The sequence below is a fragment of the Pygocentrus nattereri genome, chromosome 11, assembly GCF_015220715.1.
Source record: "Pygocentrus nattereri isolate fPygNat1 chromosome 11, fPygNat1.pri, whole genome shotgun sequence".
NCBI lineage: Eukaryota > Metazoa > Chordata > Actinopteri > Characiformes > Serrasalmidae > Pygocentrus > Pygocentrus nattereri.
The window spans coordinates 39782132-39798259 of NC_051221.1; the positions used below are offsets into that span (position 1 = coordinate 39782132).

Sequence of the window (16128 nt, forward strand, 5' to 3'; positions counted from 1 at the left end):
ATTAATAGTTCATGAGTTCATTTAGGCTCATCCATTGTTAATTGCCCAGGGTGAGACAAAGCTATTGTGTTTGGTATTCACAATGAGATGCTGAGTTTGCCCGAGTTTGCTGACTCCAGTGTCTTGTCGGTATCACCGGCTCGTTTATCGTGAAGCTCCACGTCAAGTTTTTTTTTTTTTTTTCCCCTCTTTTTTCATTCTAAATGGTTGTCATAAATTTCCTTAAAGTTGTTAGGACTATAAATGACTTCACATTGAATGCGCAAAGTTGTGGCGGATGCCTGACTTGCTGCAGTGTGCTGTCATGCTTGGCTGAGGCTCTTGTCCCCCCACCAGCCTCTGGGTTCACCTCATTCTGCCTAATTGGGAGTGGGGCTCCACAAATGCACCTGGCGTGTAAAAGGCACTTTATCAGTGAGTGGCACATGTTTAAAAGCTCTCTCTTACTCTCTCCTCTGCTGTCTCTCATTTGCTTGTAATCAGTGTTTTGGAAAAGGTCAGAAAAATGATGTGGGTTACTGTACCTGATTTGAAAATGATTTCAGCTTGGCGAGCTCCAGCATATCCAGCTGTATTTGATCAGAGCCATCAGATGAAGCAAATAGTGGGCTCTCCGCTGAGAGGACAGTCATTCTCTGAGTGTGACACTACAGAGTGTTTACTCTCTTATTAACTTGAAGGCATCAGAGATCGGGGATTACTTCAGGTTTGAAACTACTGCATTGCGTAACTGTAAGCCAGCTAAGCTCATCAATACACTTTTATAAGTGATAATATCGGCAGATGTCTTTTTGAGGTCAGGTACCCACAGTGTGACAGAGGGAATCCTATGTGAGAAAATATGGAGCTGGCAGGTGTTAGAATTTCAGCCATATGGCTGTTGCTGTGACTTCCTTTGTGTGAGCCTCTTTGGTCTGATCTCACTTTTCAAATAGACCATCTCTAAATTCCTTTAATTGTGTGTTTGCCACCAGATTTCTACCCATAACATTCCAGCTCTTTGAGGGTTCTTGATTTGTTCCGTTTTTGTAAGAGCTTGTTCTTTCCTCTCATTTGCGTGCTCTCAATTTGCATGTCAGTCTGTGTCTCATCCTGGGTAGTCTGCTGATTAGCAGCATCTGTGCATTCAGCAGTCTTGGGGGATGGGATGGGGGACATTTTTCCCATCGTGTTCTCTCCCATGCCTCATCATTATGTAGATGTTTGGAAGCATGGCCTCGTTTCTATCATCGTCAGTCATTTAGATCAGATCACAGACAGAGGAGAGGAGCAGTCACCAGTGAAGTTAATTTTTCTTCTGCAGTTGAGTATCGGCTGTCCTTGGGATGTCATGGTCTGAAGGAAAACGCAAGTTGGCCTTGACCGATCTTTGGACATGCCGTATGATGACCAAATTAAACCTAGTCTCTGTCAAGGGCAGTGACATTGGCCTCATTTTTCTTAGATAAAGTAAGTGATGACATTGGCATCACTTTCTTTGGCTTGTCTTTACAGTTCTTTGGTCGGGATTGGGGAGACACCATTAAGTTGTCTTAAGTGGATTCATTATGGAAATATGATTATCCTGACGTTGTAGCTGCGTTCGTTTCTTTTATTGTTGGTATCTTTAGGACTTCTAGAACATAAAGAAATGCTTACATAGTAGAGATTTAGATCAATTAGTGTGTACATAGCAACTAGTATGTAGTAACTTAATATACTCAGTTAATCACAGCCTTTTTAAATACAGCACAACTGTTTTCCTGCTTTCCTTTTCTATTCCTAGTTCCTTATTAAGCCTCAGAAAATTAAATATGATTCATATTTTGTATCGTGAAACTTCTTTGGTTTTTGCCCCATCACTCACTCTTGGATGTCCGTACAGTTTTCTTATAGCTGCTAACATGCATTAGTTTGGAATAGTCAGTTTATTGGACTGGAGGGATAAGGGAGCAGATCGTTACCACCAAAGCTTGAGGTGATGGCCCAGCTTGGTGCTCTTTGGCTGCCTTTGGGGCCTGGCCTGGGAGGGAGACACAGATGTTGTAATCTCATTTGTGCGACGCCACACTTCTCACTGATTTGATTAGAGAGCATGGATGCCGCTGTTCAGCTGTCTGAACAAGGCCTCTTAAAACGCCATTACCTCAGCGGCCCAAGACTGACTGACTCCCCTCGCTCGCTGGAGTTCTTATTCCCCTCTTTTCCCTCTGTGTTCCTTTGATGCTCTTTCTTTCAACCCCTTTTGGGAGGTTTATTGGGTTTCCACAGAAGATGACTGTTCCTGGCTTGTACTGTTATTATCAACGGAAGTGTGAAGTCAACCTGAAATGAAATTTGACCTTTTCTGTTCGTGTCTGTAGTCATAGTAAGTACAACTCATCATTAAAAAAGATTGATCATACCTCAAACACCTTGCACCGATCATCAAGCTCAGAGACTCTCCTAATACTGTTTCACATGAAAATACATGTATGGGTCAGTCACCTGACCACTTCAGCAGAAGACAGCTACATTTCCACTACCTGATTTAGGCATTCTGATACCAAAAGGACTAAATATGGGATTTAAGAATGTTTGTGAACCCTTTAGAATAATATGGATTTCTGCATTACTAGATTCCAAAAGTTTCAAGACATAACACAGCTTTTATGTTTCTCTGTCCTTATTGATCATTTTTGGTTAGGAAGCACTGGTTTCAGCAGTTAAAGTAATTGGTGGAAGGACTGTGTGAATGTCCTGCCCAAATCTACACAATTTGAAGAACGTCCCACTTTTAAACCTGCACATTTAGTTTGACCAGATTTGTGCATATGGCCAAATCAGAGAGATGCTAGAGAACTCAGAAGAAAATTGGCTGGATTTCAAGTCTGTAAGAGTTACAAAAGAACTTCTAATTTCCATGCAGAAATTCAGATTATCCCAAATGGTTCAGACTTTCTCACACCTATACGCAGCATATAATTTTGGATTCTGGCCGTAATTTCAGACCCTTTCACAGCAGCCACAGGCTTCCCTTGTTCAAAACTGTCAAAAAGGCCTAAGCTGGGAAAAATGGCATGTAGTTTTTCATCCTTTTTGCCCCTCATCCTCTCCATCTTTTTCTCCTTCTCTGTTGTCTGTCAGAGGGGTCTTGGAGAACAGAAATGGCTTTTTGAGTGACATTGGATGGCATGTCGTTCTCCGTGTCACTGGAAGTGAGGGGGTTAGGACGAATGATGATGGGCTGCTTATGATTGCCTCTAGTCTCCCCAGAGTTCACTGAAGGCTAGATAACTGCCTCACAGAGTGGAAAATGTCATTCTGATGCTATGGAAACAGTTTTTTTTTACCCAGATTGTCTCTTCTATCCACCTTCTTGTTTTTGTTTTGGGTTTTTTTCTTTCATTCTTTGTATGGGGTGTCAAGGGATGCAATATAAGCTTGCTTTAGTCCAGTCAGTGGCCTGCAAGCCACACCAGCACTCAGAAATTTGAATCAATTGTCATTAATAGTTCTTGTTGTTTTATTCATCAGTACCTTACGTAAGTCTGGTTTTACATAATATAGATTCTGAAATTTTTTGTGGATGTTTTATAGAGTATTTTTTGCATCATGGAAATGACAATACGTTATTATTTTCTTGTAAAATTATTGAGGGCGAAAATGAGGAAGGAAGGCTCCCTTTAGAATAGCGCTAATTTCCCATGTTTGTGCATCCTTTAACATAAAGTTGTGGCCTCTTATAGTTTGTTAATGATCCCACTTCATAACCCCCCCCCCTTATGCTTTGTCGGGTTATCTTGACAATGGAATGGATTTATAATGTCTTGCTTTAGTGTGTGTGTGTGTGTGTGTGTGTGTATTGACTCTATGGGAATGTGACACATTGGGGAGTAATGTAGCTTAATACTCTTTCAAATCTTTCTCTTCCCTTAAACATGTTCAATGTGGCTTGACGGCTCTTTGGATCACTTTTCAAGGCTGTGTTCTCGTTATAAACCCTACCTTGCACAGCTGACTTACATGCTTTTAAGCAACAGAATGAACAGTTTCATCACCACTGCTGGTGGTCAGTACAGCATGCGTGATGATTTCCCCTGTAGCATACTTTGACAGTTTTGTGGAGTAAGCTTACATACTCCGACATCAGTGTTCTGTCAGCAAACATGGGTACACGTGCACACTTCTCCACTGGCAGCCTTAATTCCCCATCTCTGCCAAGGGAATTATGTGCGATATTAGCAATATTACAAATGTAGCTCAATATGCATTGATCTGGGACAGAGCGTGGCGAGAAGGAGATGGATTACAGTTATTGCTGTTATTGATTTTAATAACCAGGCTGTTAAGAGTCCATCCAGAGCCCTTCTCAATCGTTGCGGACCCGACCAACGTCTTACAGGTTTTCTCATCCAATCAACCTTTTCTTTCCACATACATTCACTTCTACTGTCCTCGTTCATTACCCCTGAGCAGGCTCCCAAAAATCATTTCAATATTTGTCTGCAACCCTTTTTAACATGGCCTTCATGAGCATAGGCTTGCGTTATCTTTGGATCACTTTCTCTCAGTATAATCACATACATGGATGAATAGGCAGTGTGGGACGTCTGACCTCTGGGCAGGCCAAACCGTCCTGATCAGAGCTCCCAGAGGGTGAGGAAGAGAATGATGTAGGGGCCCCAGGAACTGAAGAGTGAGGTGATTGATCTTTCTTCTGTTGGTCACTGTTATGACTTCCCTCCTAGGCTCCCTGTACTGGGAGAGATTGACCGGCTTAAGGGAGGATATGGTGCCTCATTACACGCTTAGCTCTTTCATTACTGAGCGACATCCTCTCTCAGCTGGGCTCTGTGGATTTCAAATAGAGTTTGCTTGTGGTGATTAAGGGCTCTCCTTGAAATTGCTGGTTGAGCATACTGTACTACTATTTTGATATTCATAACAAGAGACACACAAGGCAAATGTTGTAGTGGGTTTGAACAACGTCCTTATTTTTTTCTTCTAGTTCAGGAGAATTGCTGTCCTTGTAATAGATTGGGATCAAAATAACAAGCATTCTGTCATAATTGATTGCTCTTCCAAGCCTTGTGGGTGACAGCCTCTGTCTGAAGGTTCATCGACTCACTATTGACTATCTCTATGGAAAGCATTAGGTTAATGGCTTTATATTTGGTCTCCCACATGTGACTTTTGCACACCAGCATCCAGAAGCATTGTCATGGTGATCTTTTGCCGCCTTACCCACTCAAGTGTTCTTCCAGACCATACATCCCATTACCTTGAGAGACAGTACGTTGAGTCAGTGCGAGTGTGAATTGCTTCCCTTGCACCCCCAGCTGGGTGCCAGTGTGAAAAACCCTGTGGAATGCAGCTTTATGAAGAGAGCAGTACATCAAAGTGCAACCACACTGCCAGTTTGTCTTTTAATTGGACACTTTCGGGAGGTGCTGTAATAGCTGTGTCAACATCCATACTCATTTGCGAAGGAGAAGTGGGAGAGGAAGCAGGTTAAGTTTCATATCACTTCCCAGCATTCCCCAGTGAGACAGCACATACTTTTTGATCTTGCTTCTCCAAGCCAGTCAAAGAGATGCTCTGATATCAAAAAAGGCCCTCTTCGCTCTTAAAGACTCTGGGTAACAATAGTCAGTATCTCTCTCTCTTGCTCGCCCTCGTTCTCTTTTTTTGGTCTTTCTCTCTCATTCTTGCTCTTTCTCTCTCTTGCTCTTTTCTCTATTCCTTCCTATATGTGGATGGGGGATAGATGGGTCTTCCCTCTTTAGAACAACACTTTCACTTTATCCACTGCTCCATCTCTTGGCTGCCAGGTAATTTAGCCTCTTATACGCACGAAACGAGTGGGCTTTGTTATGCTCACGAAGCTCCTGACTTTTTTTTCCCTCCTCCCAGCTTGTTCTTGAAGAGGCTCATTTTGTTCCTCTGTCAATAATATATTGATGAGAAAAAGACAGTAATGGGGAAGCCAGTGATTTGTGAGAGTAGTGTTACACGTGTGTGAGTGCTGTGTGTGGGTGAATGGTTGGGGTTCTGCATGCATTTGCCAATAATTGGACTTCTGCCGTTGAAAGATTTGGTTTAGACCAGCAGTTTTGTGACACTGATGCATTCACTCTATAAGCTATTTGATGAGCTCACCTTAGTGCACCTGCTCTCAACTCGCCTTCTTTGACTGACATGCGTGCGTGCATGCGTCCTGTCCCGAGAAAAACAGCTCTGAGGAGTTGCAGTGAAATGTTACCGCCTGCAAACACACCCCAAGAGTGTCTAACAGAGGTCAGGCTGCGCTTGTTTGTCCTCCGTGCTCTGAGAATCAGACGTTTTACTGCATGTTAGAAACAGTTAGAAACCCCACATCACTGTTTACAGTGCCGTTCCTGATTCTTTCTTGGTGTTCAGAAGCACAATCTCCTGTCTCCTCTGATTTAAACCACACTGTCAGGTTTTTAATAAATTACTTATTTTTTTATTATTTATTTGTTTTATTGAAGTTTACTGCTTGTTGCAAGCTCTGAATGTCGCTTTAGAATATTTTAATGCAAAGACATGCTCTCTTGCCTTGCCATTGGGTTGTGTTCATGCAAGTGTTGTCACTTTATCATAACCTTTATTCAGCTAAAAGACTATGCCTAATGCCTTTGTTTGTGTGTGTGTGTGTGTGTGTGTGTGTGTGTGTGTGTGTGTTTTTGCATCTTATTGGCAACATGTTTGCCAATATTGGTAAAACCATGGCTAGTCATATAGAACTGAACTAATAGCTAGTATAGAGTTATTTCCAAAATCGGGCTGAGCAGTGAAACTGTATTCTCTGGAGTGATTGAGCTTGATTCACTATCTTTGAAAAGAGCTATAATGGCTTTCTTGATCTAATAATCCAACACCTGATACCCGACCTGGCTAATGCTCTTGTGGCTGGCTAAATGTGACCAAATCCAAATCAATTTTCAACATCTAGTGTTAAGCTATTCCAAAAGATTTTGAGGCAGCAACGGGAGAACAAACTTGATGGCTTTGATTTCAGTAGAGATGCTGGGTGAGCAGGTGTCTGCAAAATTTTGGACGTATGTATTGGGTAACTATAACTAGGTTAAGCAACACCGGGCATAGGCCTAGCTCCTCTGAGTTAATCATGAAGCTCTCCTTAAATTCCTGTCACCTCAACGCCACCATGCCCACTCATCCCTCCTGCTGCTTTCTCAGGGGTGAAATGCAGTTGCCTGCTGTGTGCTATAAGACCGTGATCTCAGACTGAAGAGTGCTGTATAACAAAGCACATCACTGCTTCCCTTTATGAGAGGTGCTCAACACACAGGGAGAAAAAAGGCCAATGCTATTCCGCTCAATCGATGGACACACACTGTCCTCGAAATGAGCCTTTGATTTACGCTACACAGAAAACACTACCTTATTTAACTTTAGGGATGTTGTTGATTTTAGATCTATTTTCTGTCCTTATTTTTCTCAACAGACACTTTCTTTAATTAAAGGCCTCATTAACTGTTTTCACATTCGAAACGGACATTAGAGGGTCGATGAATTGCTTCCTTTTTTAGGCTGTCTATTACATAGATCCACCGTGGATTCCATGGCATGACTGTGATTCTTGTCATGAAATAGCAGTTGAGTAGATCTGTACTCCTTTGTATAATTGTACATTTGGTCTAATATATGGGCTTTAATCCAGCAATTGATCTAATGTTCAGCCTCTTGTATTGAATTTGGTGATGCACTTTTAGCATTCAGTCAGTTAAACCTAAAAGACTGGTTTCCGTTTTTCTATTTCTAATGAAGGTCATCGAGGTCATTCTTTTGTGTTTGAGCTTAAGCATGTATAATCAGGTACCATCAGCTCAAGTTTTAGTTAGCAGAGGATCTTCTTGCACTCCCAGACTCATGGGCTGTGACATGAAGCCCATCTGTTGTAGCAGCGCCCAGCTCCCGCTGCTTCTTGCACACGCTAGTTATTTACCACGCAGATGGTGCCGCGGGACGCTGCGTTTTGACAGGGTAACCATGGTTACCTGAGGTTAAGTGCCACTGCTGCCCTCCCAGTCATTTTTCTCTGCTCTGCATCTGTGTGCAAGAGAAGAGCATTGATTTTTCATAGCAAACATGTCGATCAGGTAATGAGCAGTGAGCGCCGTGTGGGTGGATGGTGATGGTGTGAAGCACACGCTGGTTAATGGAATCATTTGGCAAAAGTTGCTCAATTTTCTCCCCTCACCTTAAAATACTGTCAGTCAGCCAAGACAAGTCTGGTGTCTTACTTCTTTAGTTTTACACTGTATCTATTTTTTATATATATATAATGGACACCTCTACTGCAGATGTCAACTGTGTGCAAGATGCATGCTTGTCACGCTTAACTGAAACTGCACTGTAATCTTATATAAGCAAGACATTCTGATGATCTCAGTATCAGCCAGTTAACATATGCTCCATCCAAAGGTTTGTACATTCAATGTTTCTTATACAATTGAAGGTGTTAAGAGTATTTGCAAACCTTTTGTTTTAGTAACAGTCTCTACTCTTCTGGGGAGCTTTTATACTACATCTTGGAACATTACTGTGAGGATTTGATTGCATTCAGCCACAGGAGCAATAGTTCAGACCCTGATGTTCACAAATGCCCCTCCAACTCATTCCAAATTTATTGGATAGAGTGCTATTTCAGAGAATTCATTTTTACTGCGTCAAAGCCCAAAAGCTGGTGGACTTTATGCCCCCTAAACTCCACTTGGCATTGGACATAGTAATCTTAGACTGCATTTAAATTGAGGTGGTTGAGGGCAAAGTGGATGGTCTTTTGTTGTCAGTGGAGCAGCGGAAGGAAATTCTGCAAGTTGCAATGACAGCGTAGCTCAGTGGTCAGCAGAACGTCCTGTCAAAAAGTCAGCTGATGTTACTTTTCCCAGCTTTTGCTTTAAGCTCTTTTGTAATCATTTTTGCAGGAGGTGCTGTCACCATGGCATCGCCAGTATTCCACCACTTTAAGGCCATGGACTGGTGGCTTATTCAGCACCAGCAACTAAATGCAACATTAGGCTCTTGTGCAGCTCCAGAGCACTGTTAGTTAGGCTCCAGAGTGTCCCGTTCTGTTGAATGTTCTTTAGTTACCGGCAGTGCATTCTATGGAGGTTATGCAAGCTCTGTGTGCAGTTGAATGCCTGTGTCAGCAATGGGTGCACCTTAAAGTAACTAAATTCTCTTTTTAGAAGGGCTGTTTAGATATTTTAAGCATTTATTGTAGCTGAAACAGTAGTAGCACCTGTGTTGAATATTTTTTTTTTAGCTTGTTTTGTTATAATAAATAATAATAAATGACATTTATATAGCACCTTTCACAAACCCAAGGTCGCTTCACGTAGCATGGGCAGGACAAAAAAACTATGAGGAGGAGGAGGAGGAAGAAAAGTGCATTAAACGGAAAAGTCTTTGTCAGATTTAAAAGAGGAAAGAGCCTTTGTTGCCTTTAAATCAATAACAATATATCATGCAGTGTTCGTAGCCCCGTAATTCCAGTGTAAAACTGAGTAGTGCTGCTAACACACACTGCACAGAAGCTAAAATGCAGTGACATGTCCATTAGGGCAGTAGTTTCTCTACAGCCTATTTTACAAAGAAAATGACTGTATTAACGGTTATACCTTGCTGTTCTATTCAAACAGAGTAAGGTCAACATGCACAGACTCTGGTAGCAAATGTCGACGTTTCTACCTCTGTTTAGCTGGCCTGTGTCATCACCCGTATTTGGAAAAGCAGCTGTGATTGTGATTAGAGCCTGTTTTAAACACGTACAGTGTAGATTTGGCCAAATCTGCCAAAAGCAAAATGTTTGAACTGATCCGACGGCTTTCTATCAGACCTCCACAGAGTCAGTAACACAGACCCGCCTTCTCTGCCAGATTGAGTCGCTTGTTCATTGGTGCAGTAGTGTACACTCAGCTTACATCACTTGATATCAGCTGGTATCAAAAGGTTTGTATAAAAGCACAAGTAATTGAGCACAATATCCAACCGATACCGGTATCGATACATACCTACTTTATTAATTTCCCCCTTTTCCACTCGGTGAAGTAAAATAAATGCAGGTACACAGAAGCTTACACACACACACACACACACACACACACACACACACACACACACACACACACATACACACAGACTAAGATGTCCTCTTACTGTGACTCCATCAGCTCTGTCGACCCTCACAGCTGTGCTGGCAAACCTAATAACAGTATTAACACAATGCCTGGCTAGAGCCAGTCTCAGCTCTGCCGGAGATGAAGCAGTTTCCTAACATGAGAGAGAATTGTCACTGCTTGCTTTAACATAGACATAACATACACCTGGCCAGTTATGAGTGAATCGATGCACTTTTGTTTTGCGTTGTTTTTTTAATGAGCATGTGCCATTTTATTTCACATACATCATTATGGACATTCTTTTGGCAGACGCAGCCTGATTGATCTTTTTTTTTTTTTAATTGGTATAACATACTAAGCCCATCATAATGGAAGTCATTCAGTAACCCTAATCTGCCAAAATTGCATCGCTTGTTGATAATTTTCCCTACTTTGCTAAGTTATGGACAATTTTGGGGCCAACAACAATGGGGCCACTCTTAGGGGAGTGAGGAGTGAGGGAGTGAGGAGAGTAGACTATTCTCAAATCCTTTTTTCCCCCTATACAAGAAGCTGTAACAGCGATTTCATAAAGGAGGGGACCAGTCCTGATTCAGCAGAAGTTTGTGTGATGGGAAGAGAGAGAGAGAGAGAGAGAGAACGACACTGTCATACAGTGACACTCTGTTTATCCGGCAGTAGGCTGAGCCCCATGTGAACGATGCAGCATGCTTTTCTGGCTGACTCCTCTGCTTGATAATGCAAGTTAATCTGTGTAAAGGCGTGTGATTAGACTAGGCTTGCACAGGTGTTCTGGACCAGCCAGCGCCGAGCTTAAATCACAGCCGTAAACTGTGTTTTTATCTCCTTCCTACTCTTTCGTCCTCTCTCTCACACCAGAGCCGCACGCACACCAAGCTTCATCCTCTGAGTGGAGTGTCAGATCTCCCTCCTTTACCTGCCCATCTTCGTTGGCTTTTCAGCACACTGTGTTAGTGCTGAAACAACGTGCATTTCTCCTGTTCCTTTTGACGCACGCATGCGCGCACACACACACACAGTCTCTCCCATCACTTGATTTGCAAGTATGACACAACCCTCTGTACCTTTTGTTGATGAAATGCTTCACAGTCTTTTTTTTTCCCTCCCTTCCCTTCTCCCTCCCCTTCCACCTTTAATATTATAATATTATACATTATGGTTCAAGCGCCATGGCAGGTTACATTACTCATAGAGGGGTTGCCGTTTAATGAAAACGAATGAGGACATTGCAGCCCAGCCACCACCGCAACCTGCCTGCTTGGTATTCGTTTGGAAGTGGTGCTTACATCTGCAAATTAGAGGCGCAAGATGAATCCTCATGTGACATCAGAGAATCAAAACAGACTACGCTCTCTGTGCTTGGCTCCATTCCTTCACCGCCCTTTATGGTCATGATGGGCTTCTAGCGAGAAAGAGACGACATATGAACGAGAGGCCTCTAGTAATTGGGCCCTGCCATAAAAGCAGATTTAGAATGTGTGTAGTACTGACTGTGGCAGCTGATTAGAGCAGAGAGAGGGAGAGCTGCAGCACAAAAGTATGTGCGTATATCTGTTTGCAGGAATGGTGTAAGGAAGGCGGAATTGGTGAAGGTTCAAAAGGGGTTGACACGGATTATCCTAAAGTTAATGTTGCAGTAAAAGAGCATGTTGGTAGGCAGGAAATTTGCTGGTCTTTGCTGTTTTGTTGAACCTCTGTTTTAAAACACTTTTTTTTTTTTTTATTATTATTATTATCATTATTTTACAACAGTAGATCTCAACCCTGATCCTGAGTACCACTGTCCAGGGGTGGGCAGTGTGGCAAAAAGAGCAGACATTGTCACAGTACACATTATTTTCTGGGGTTTGAGTTGGAGATGCTGTGCACTGTAAGTGCAATACTTAAAAATAGGCTCTAAAAAGCTGCAGTTTTATTTTATGGACTTCGACTGCACTAATTGGTCTCCAGTCTCCCGACAGTAGGACTGAACCTTAGACTATTTTCACTACTTGAAATCTTTTCCGTCTGTGCTCTTAAAATACGCATGTAACCCACCCCTTACTCCCACCAATTGTAGCCCGTTATGTCCAACTCCTCAGCCCACCCTCCGTGTGAAGTGTTATGCGATTTTCATATTTTTCAGAAGCAAGATGGATTTTAAACAGCTCTTTGGGATGTTCTGGGTGTTTTTCCTAATTTGTCCAGTATTGCATTTCTCACTCTTGTGGAGGCCATTTGTGCTCCACCGGGAGCCATATTGGCTCAAAAGCTTCCTCCTCAGGGAGCTATCTTGGCTCTAGTGAAGCCTCCAGAGGAAGCCATCTGTGCACCGTTCAGGAGACTACTCCTGCCCCTATTGTGCCAACGTGTTTTCCTGTTGGACGAGGTGGCGAGCACTGCACGGGACGTTTTTGAGCATGTCTGTGTAGTTTAGCTCTGGAGGTGTGAAATTTGCTGTTAGCTGTTGCTGCTTGCTTGAGCAGCACTGACAGCAGCTAGAGTATGCAGGTGGTGCTAGGCCTAGAGCAGCATGGGGCAGTGGCAAGCACAGCATTGATCAATAGGCCATATTAACACCCCACCCTCTCTCTCTTACTCGCGCTTTCTCTCTGCCATCAGCCGCAACAGCACAGCTCCACACTTTCATAAGACACAATGACGGAATGTTGAGCTGCTGCTTCAGCATGCTGCCCTGCTACATAATGAGGAGTGTTTGACATGGGTGAGGGCCAAGAGAGGATGGGTTTGTGTGAATGAGAAAGGGTCATAAAGTAACACTACGATGACCGCTATGCCTGCGTGATATTCCAGTGTGCTGATGTGTTATTGATGTACCTCAGTGGGACTGTTTGTTCTCGTTACACTCTGGAATCAGTGACGTTGTCAAGTGTTAATCAGATTTCCTTTCTATTTCCTTCTAGCTCTGTGCAGCAAGTGTTATTCAGAATAAGTGGCCTGGGACACAAAGTGGGCGCATACGTGCTTCCTCCTTTAACCCCTCTTTGTCCCCTCCCTCCCTTTCTTTCTCTTTAACTTTCCAACCCCCACCCGTCACTGTCTTGAGTGAGACTTGCATTTTCCCAGTGCTTTTAACACGGCAGTCATTTCCCTGCTCACTAAATGGGCACATTTATCCATGTAAATTTCAGCTGTTTATGGGGGGGATATCAGACCAGACCGAGTCATTTGTCAGTCACACTGATTAAAGTTTATATTCACTAAATGATTAGGAAAGCTCCTTCACAGCTCCTTCAGTGGTCTTGGGCCTTCAGCATGGCTGCAGTAAAGTCCCTTCTGTAATAATTCATAGATTGTGTGTGAAAAGGGTGCAATGGATCCTTAGTTACACTTTCTTTCAGCTTCACATTTCAATCTACTTATAGAATTGTAGGGAAGTAGAATGTGATATTAGGGTTTCACGTTATTGTGTCCAGATTAAATTCATGTAATTGCAAAAACGAATACAACGGCTTATGAAAGTTATTTGGCGTTTTCTGAGAATTCCAGTGTGCAGTGATGAGTGTGACCTTGTATTAAGATAAGCCTGTGAATTAAGTCTCTCTGCCCAGAATGCCATATGTCACCATCAGTCTGATGCACCATATCAGTTTTCTCATTTTCTTGTTCAGTCATTGACTGGCTCACTAAAACCATCACCCGGGCTGATATTTATCTAATTAAGAGCAGCTAGAGGACCTATGGTTTAGAACAGTACTGGATGAAGTACACACATCATGTACTTGAGTTAAAGTAGAGACACCCAGGGTAAAATATCACTCCAGTAATAGAAGTTCCTCTGTTTAGACCTCCACTTGAAGTATTTGCGTTCAGATGTATTTAACTATTGAAAGTAAATGTACTTAATGATTGATTATGACTGTCCTATTATGATTTTTGTAATTAGACTCGCTTCATGAACTCATTTGAGGAGAAAATACTCTATAGTGTAGTGTCACGCTATACTATATACTACTGTCACTCTTGGTAAACCGATCTTTTAATAGAATGTTGTTAGAATGTTGTCCGACACTGATGTCTATTAAAATTATCATGAGCACAAACACTGAAGGCATACTATACTATGTTGATCTGTAGGCGTCTGTTCATAAACATAAACCAGCCCAAACTCATTTACTATAAAATGAAATGGTGTTTGTAGAAATTCAGAAAAAAGCCGCGTCAGTCTCGACTGCATATGTGGACATATTTCTATATTGTGCTCTATTTACACAAAGTTAGGTTAGTTCATCATTTATGTTGAACAGACTCTCCCAAAGTTTTACGCTGCTGCGCTGACGTTGAACCGCGTGCTGCACTGGGTCGGTATGACCAACAGGTCAAAACCAGCTCTAAACAAAGTGACCGCTGGGCCCTGATTGGTGCTCTGGCTTTGCGCTTCTTTCGTTTTGACACGTTACGTTTTTATACACACAGAAACCAAAAGGAACGACAGATTTCTCAAAATGTAGGAGGAAAAAGTCGGATATTAGACTCTGAAATGTAGTGGAGTGAAAGTAACAAGTCGCCCAAAATGGAAAAACTTCAGTACAGATACACGAGAAAAACTACTTAAGTACAGTAACGAATTGCATTTGCTCAGTTACTGTCCACCACTGGTTTAGCAAGTACGGTTTAGTGTGCACTTTAAGCTTTAAGGGTGCAGACTCAACAGGAGGGCTGTCGTTTCTGAGGGGAGCACATTAGCCTTCCATTAGCTGGCAGTGAAGTGGGAAGTGTGTTTGTTTGTCCCAATAATGTGAAGTTGGTTGTCATGCTTGTGTTTAATCAAAGTGGCGATTATGCCCTCATTAAAAAGCTTTTTACTTTCTCCACGTTCGCTGGCTCAGCCTCACAAGTAATTCCCAGCAGATTTCCCAGGGGGCCGAGGGGCTGAACAGCCCAGTCTTAATCGCTTGACTCCTGGAGTGTCTTTCCACAGTACCTGTCTGTTCCCATGTCTACCCTAAAGCATACTCTCAAAATTGGGTTTGTTTCACGTAAGTGTGTGGAGCACAAAAAAGTGATGAACAGCCGTGGGACTGTAAGCAGTTTGGGCTGCCTTTTTTTTAAATAAGCAAGTTTTGATTAGCTGTTGGTGGTTTAGTTTGCTCTAGTTGATGAAATGATGCAAATTCTTGATGTGGCTTTATAGGATTTTTTAATGTGATTCTTTATCTTTTTTTTTGTTTGTTTGTTTCTCACTTTTATGAAATGCCAGTACTATATAGGTCAGTAGATTATTAATCTCAGTCTTACTGATTTGCCCCTGCTAGAGCGTATTCAGTCTTCTTAGATGTAAAGATATTTTCTGCTTCAGCTGTGGAAAAAATAATGCAGAAGGCTGCAACAGCTGTAACGGTCTCTGGATTTCTCATACTCATCTGTTCTGTAAGGAAATTTGGTGATTGGAAATCTTAATTTTGAATTTGAACAGCATGGAATCTGAATTGGTGTGATGGGTCCCACTGCTTTCTCAGCAGACGGTGCTGCCTCTACAAACACCAGCATGTCGGACCCAACAAATTCCAGGAAGGGAACAGTGTTAGCTTAAGCTAGCATTTAGAATTTGAGCTTGCTGTAAAACTACTAAGAATTCTTTAAGAGAAGAGTGGCAAATACGACAGGCAGGTTTTGTTTTTGGTGTTCCCGTCCAAAGATGCGCTCATGTTCCCCACAGTTTCTCCTGATACTGCAGTTTTCTTCCTTGCATATTATCTGCTTTTTCCAGACATGACGAACATCATACTTTGATTTCTAAGAGGTTTGTCAGGGGGAAAATGCTATAGATGTCATAGTGTATAATAGCTAATATGCATTTTTATAATCCTCTGCAGCTTTGGAGCAGCTACATGTGTACATCTGGGGAATTAGTTAGCAAACGCCATGAAACGCCATTGAGCTGTTTGTTGCTACTATTAATGATGATGCTGTTGCTGGCGTTCATTTCATCCCTCTAGAAAATGTTCAACTCTGGTCCTGTAGTTCTCCCCTGCCC

At 42.3% G+C, this 16128-nt stretch overlaps 1 protein-coding gene across 1 annotated transcript in view; it reads left to right on the top strand.

Moving 5' to 3' along the window:
* snd1 (staphylococcal nuclease and tudor domain containing 1) overlaps nucleotides 1-16128 on the top strand; it is a 163606-nt gene that overhangs the window by 89164 nt on the left and 58314 nt on the right. The gene's annotated exons all lie outside the window — the stretch shown is intronic.